We start from the raw sequence: 6000 nt of genomic DNA, 5'->3' as shown, positions 1-6000 counted from the left end.
GCTCTACGGTGTCAGGGCCCATATTAATGGAAATGTATAATTATTAACGTTGTGTATCATTTTTTTTCTATGATTTCCTTACTGTAAGGCTACGTTTTGGATATCTGTGAGTGTTAATGATTGGTTAAAAATTTTCAGATAGATCATAGCTTTATACACTGATCTAAAGGATTATTAGGAACACCTGTTCAATTTCTCATTAATGCAATTATCTAATCAACCAATCACATGGCAGTTAATTTGATGCATTTAAAGAGACACTGAAGCGGAAAAAAAACTATGATATTATGATTTGTATGTGTAGTACAGCTAAGAAATAAAACATTAAGATCAGATACATCAGTCTAATTGTTTCCAGTACAGGAAGAGTTGAGAAACTCCAGTTGTTATCTCTATGCAAACAAGCCATTAAGCTCTCCAACTAAGTTAGTGGTGGAGAGGGCTGTTATCTGACTTTTATTATCTCAACTGTTCCTGGACTATTTACTTTTCCTCTGGCAGAGGAGAGTTCATTAGTTCACAGACTGCTCTGAAAGAATAATTTTGAGTGCAGGGTGTTGTGTAATCTGCTCATATTATAGAATGATGCAATGTTAGAAAAAACACTATATACCTGAAACTAAAAATATGAGAATATTTTCTTTGCTGCTAATCTTCTAGTAATTATTCATAGTACACAACCAATTCATCATATATTTTTTTTCGCTTCAGTGTCTCTTTAAGGCCTGGAACCCACTGCAAACCGCAAAGGCTAAACGCAACCGCTAGCAATTTGTAACAGCGGTTTGCAAGCGGATTCATGCGCGTTTGCGGTCGCGTTTTGCAACATTGTATTTTTTTGCCCAGCGGGTGCGTAGCGTTTTGCGGTTTTATCCTGATTGGTCGTGTGAATAATTTTTCATTTTGTTACATTGCGCTGCACCGCAAAACGCTAGCAGAACCGCTCAGTTTAGGTTTTGCTGAGCGTTTCCACTAGCGTTTCAATACTTTACATTGAAGCGCTAGCGCTCCCAAAATGCTGCAGGTCCTGCGTTTGCGTTTCTGAGAAACGCAAACGCTCCTGTGGAAGTTGCCCCATCCATTAACATTAGCACAGCGTTTTGGCAAACTGCTAGCGTATCGCAGTGCTGCCAAAACGCTGCTAAAAGCGCTCCTGTGGGTTCCAGCCCTTAGGGTGTGGTCCTGGTCAATACAATCCCCTGAACTCCAAACTGAATGTCAGAATGGGGAAAAAAAAAAAAAAAAAAGGTGATTTACGCAATTTTGAGCGTGGCATGGTTGTTGGTGCAGATCTCACAATCTGCTGTTACTGGGATTTTCACGCACAACCATTTCTAGTGTTTACAAAGTATGATGTGAAAAGGGAAAAACATCCAGTATGCGGCAGTCCTGTGGGCTAAAAATGCCTTGTTGATGCTAGAGGTCAGAGGAGAAGGTCACCAAAATTGGACAGTTTAAGACTGGAAAAATGTTGCCTGGTCTGATGAGTCCCGATAGTCAGAATTTGGTATAAACAGAATGAGAAGGATCCATCATGCCTTGTTACCACTGTGCAGGCTGGTGGTGGTGTAAAGGTGTGGGAGATGTTTTCTTGGCACACTTTCGGCCCCTTAGTGCCAATTGGGCATCGTTTAAATGCCACGGGCTACCTAAGCATTGTTTCTGACCATGTCTATCCCTTCATGACCACCATATACCCATCCTCTAATGGCTACTTCCAGCAGGATAATGCACCGTGTCATAAAGCTCAAATCATTTCAAATTAGTTTCTTGAACATGACAATGAGTTCACTGTACTAAAATGGCTCCCACAGTCACCAGATCTCACTCCAATAGACCATCTTTGGGATGTGATGGAACGGGAGCTTCGTGCCCTGGATGTGCATCGCACAAATCTCTATCTCTAAGATGCTATCCTATCAATATGGGCCAGCATTTCTAAAGAATGCTTTCAGCACCTTGTTGAATCAATGCGACGTAGAATTAAGGCAGTTCTGAAAGCGAAAGGGGGTCAAACACAGTATTAGTATGCGGTTCCTAATAATCCTTTAGGTGAGTGTAGTAAAGGTGGCCCCTCATTATACAATGTTTTAAATATCTGTTCAATTCAAGAAGAATAGCAATCAATTTTCTGACTGATATGAACAAATTCAAAAATCTGACCAATGTACCACACACCTACCGGTATGTTCAATTTTTCACCAATCATGAACAATTGAAAGATCAGAAAAAAATTGATTAGAATTTTTTTTTTTTTTTATTTAACTGATGCACTATATAGAAATGCATGCCATAATTATAGGCAGTTTTTTTATGCACTATGTGGAACTAAATACCAGTAAAAAAAAATTGCAAGCTTATGCACCCACACACTGTGTTAATATCACTCACTTTTTTATTAAACATTAAAGTAGTAAGCACAAACTCTGCATGTTATTGGTTTGCAAACTCAGTGTGGTCACAGTTTCCAGGTATTAAAGGGGCACTACAGCGAAAAACTCTAAAATTTAAAATATGTGCAAACATATACAAATAAGAAGTACATTTTTTCCAGAGTAAAATGAGCCATAAATTACGTTTCTCCTATGTTGCTGTCACTTACAGTAGGTAGTAGAAATCTGACAGAAGTGGATTCTCAGGGATATATTTATTTTAAAAAGCACTTTGTGAATGGCAGTTGCTCTGTCCAACTGCCAAAAAACTGTGTAGCGATCAGGGAGGCTGGCCAGCATCATTTTTTTTTTAATCCTTTTTAGGGAATATCTTTATAAAGAGTAAAAGCCTTGCTGAGAATCCCCTATGAAGAGATGGACTAGTCCAAAACCTGTCACTTCTGTCAGATTTCTACTGCCTACTGTAAGTGACAGCATTATAGGAGAAAAGTAATTTATGGCTAATTTTACTCTGGAAAAAATATACTTCTTATTTGTATAAGTTTGCACATATTTCAAATGTTTCAGTTTTTCCCTGTAGTGCCCCTTTAAGCCTTGGTGTATTTATGGGTTTGTTTTGGAAGTGGTCACTCACATTCAGGAAGTGGCCTACCACCCTTCTTCCACGTTCTCTCCTTTTCCCCAGTAAGATCGTGTCCCCCCTTTAAGCCCATCTCTTCTTCTATTACATTCAATAAAGTAACCCTAAAAGGACTTCTGGGCCTTTGAAATGTAAAAGACCTCTTCACACATGTCAAAATTTGCTGTGCGACAAACACAAATCCACACAAAACAATATATTTCAATAACAGCATATTTTACTGCATTTTTTTGTGTTGTGTTATTCACTGTAAATCAAATAGAAAAAAAAATCATGCTTTTCACATAAAAACAAACATTCAATACAGTTTAATGTAAATTAACCGCATCAGTATGCACAGGAAAAAAAACAGATTTGCATAAAAAGAAAAAAAATGCAGATTCACGCATGGGGGAAAAAAAATCACTATTAAGCAGCCCATACACTCAGCCGATTTTCTGGCCGACCGATCGATCGCGGTCGATCGATCGATCGATCGATCGCAAATCGGTTGGCCAATCGACCGATCGACGGCCGATTTCGATCGATTTCGATGGATTTCCATCGAACTAGCAGGGTGGAAAATTTAGGTCGATCTGATGAGATTGCTTATCAGTTTGCATTGGCCTTAATGGAAATCTGATGGCAAAAAAATGCCATCAGATCGAATTTCAACAGATTTCAAACTGAAATCTATTGGAATTCTATCCTGGTAAAAAATGTTCTAAAAACGCATCAGATAGATCATCAGATGCATTTCTTATCTGTCTGCTGCCAATCTGACGAGTGTATGGGCACCTTAAGAGCTCTTTTACACTGGATACAATCTTACATGCAATTCAGATTTTTTTATGCGATTAAAAAAAGTCCAGCACATGCAGTGTTCAAGCATTCACACATGAGTACACTAGAACACTGCCTTAAAACTTGCTAGCGAAAAAAAATAGAGAGCTTTAAAAAGCTTAGCTGAGTTCAAAGTGAACCTTAAAAGGACTTATGAGGCGAAAATTATTAAAAAAGTTAAATACCTTAACTTTTCTTAGGGTACGACATCCGCATCCCCCGGTCCATTCCGCTGGTTTTTTTTTTTTATAAATCCCCAGCTCTGGTGGGGTCACGACCCGATCCCTTGGGTCATCTTCAGCTGCCCCAATTACCATGGCTGCCTGGTCCTGCTGCACAGTTCTCATAGGCGCAAGCGCGACTGCGCAGCCGAGTCCTCCTCCAGCTCTGACCTTGTTCCCGGCGGTCTTGCGTACTTCACGTCCACGAGACCGCCGGGAACAAGGTCAGAGCTAGAAGAGGACTTAGAGCTGCGCAGCCGCACTTGCAGTAATGAAACTGTGCAGCATGAACAGGCGGCCATGTTAATTAGGGCAGCTGAAGAGGACCCCAGGGACCCCTCCAGAGCTGGGGAGTTATAAAAAACACGGCGGAATGGACCGGGAAGGGGTGGGCGCATGGGTGGTGTCCCCTAAGGATGATAAATCACAATAGGTAGTTAACTTTCATAATTTACACCTCGCAAGTCCTTTAACCAAGTAAAAAAAAAAGTTTCTTACCTGGGGGCTTCCACCAGCCCCCTGCAGACATCCTGTGTCCGCGCCAAACCGATCCTCCGGTCCACGCAGCCAGCCAATTTTGTTTTCAGCGTCTGAAACTGGCTGGCTGCAGGGCACCAGATGACCTGTTTGTCCCAGGCAGGCACAGGGTGTCTGCAGGGGGCTGGTGGAAGCCCCAGGTAACTTATTAACTTCACTTCAGCACAAAGCAAAGGTAGCAAAAACCAGACTCTGAAGCGAGAATAAATCTTGCTTCAGAGCATGCATGCCCCTGCTAAAACGCCGCTATTACGCTGCTAAACGGGGGTCTGCCTGCCTCTAGTCGCGTCTATCAGACGCGCATCGCCGCCTCTCCCCGGCCCCTCTCAGTGAAGGAAGACAGAGGGGCGGGGGAGAGGCGGAGGTACGCGTCTGATAGACGCGCATGAGGCAGGGCTGCGGCGGTTAGCCCTGCCCCAATGCGGAAGCGCTCCCCGGCTGCACCAGGGGGATTTGGGGGTGAAGGGACCCCCGTTTAGCGGCGCGATAGCGGCGGTTTAGCAGGGGCACACATGCCCTGCTATCTATGAGGTCTGAAGCGAGATTTATTCTCGCTTCAGACTCTCTTTAAAAAAAAACGCTACAGAAAGCAAAAGCTTCTGAAAAATAGTGTTTTCAATACAAGATGATGTCGCAAGGAAACTAAGCTGTGATTATGAGGCTTCTGACTGATTCTGCCCTGATCTAACAGATGAGATCATTACAATCCCAATACTACACCTATCTGCAGCTTATTAACGCCCCCCTGGCTGTAACCCCATGTACTATATACTATAAGCTGCTATGTCCTATAATCCCCTCACCACAAAATGGCTGCTGCTCTCTCCTATCTCTCACACACATAACATCACCTCCCTTCTACATATGACCCTCCTCTCTAGTTACTAATACAGCCCTGCCTGGATATAAGCTTGCTGCTGAATCTCACGTCTCATTCCCTTCTATCTGCTCTATAGCTGCTTTCTCTCCTCTGTATCCCAACAGCGCACCCACAACCCCTCCCTCCCCTTCCAGAGCTTTCCCTCAGTCCCTCCCTATTCCCTAACTCTGCCCGTCTTCTTCCCAGCGTCCCTCACAGCCCCGCCCACCACAGCAGACACTAGAGGTCCATCTGCTGCTCGGGTTGCTCAGTGAGCCTGGGCGCCATTTTGGGGAGGACAGGAAGCCCCATGCTCTGCTAAGGGAGAAGCCCACAAAGTGCAGACCTGGTGCTGGGGAGTCCAGGAGGCGGGAACTGGCCAGGCAAGGAGAATAACTCTTGCAATGCTGGGAAACTTTTAAACATGAGGGATGGCTACTAGTGCTAAAGTTATGACAGCTGCACTGAGCTGCAGATGTGTCAGTGTGTGTGCAGGATGACTGTGATAATACCAGTCTATGTACAAAC

General features: G+C 43.2%; 1 protein-coding gene across 2 annotated transcripts in view; it reads left to right on the top strand.

Annotated features, from left to right (window-relative positions):
• Positions 1-2715: 2715 nt before the first annotated feature.
• ADGRG7 (adhesion G protein-coupled receptor G7) overlaps positions 2716-6000 on the top strand; it is a 92528-nt gene continuing 89243 nt past the window's right edge. The window contains exon 1 of one of the 2 annotated variants that reach the window (XM_068266173.1): positions 2716-2856. The gene's annotated coding sequence lies outside the window, so the exon portion shown is untranslated. Of the gene's footprint in view, positions 2857-5717; positions 5856-6000 lie in introns of those variants that run through there. The other variant, XM_068266174.1, reaches the window with a different exon arrangement.

Source organism: Hyperolius riggenbachi, chromosome 2, assembly GCF_040937935.1.
Source record: "Hyperolius riggenbachi isolate aHypRig1 chromosome 2, aHypRig1.pri, whole genome shotgun sequence".
NCBI classification, from domain to species: Eukaryota; Metazoa; Chordata; class Amphibia; order Anura; family Hyperoliidae; genus Hyperolius; species Hyperolius riggenbachi.
This window is presented reverse-complemented; position numbering and strand designations above follow the sequence as displayed.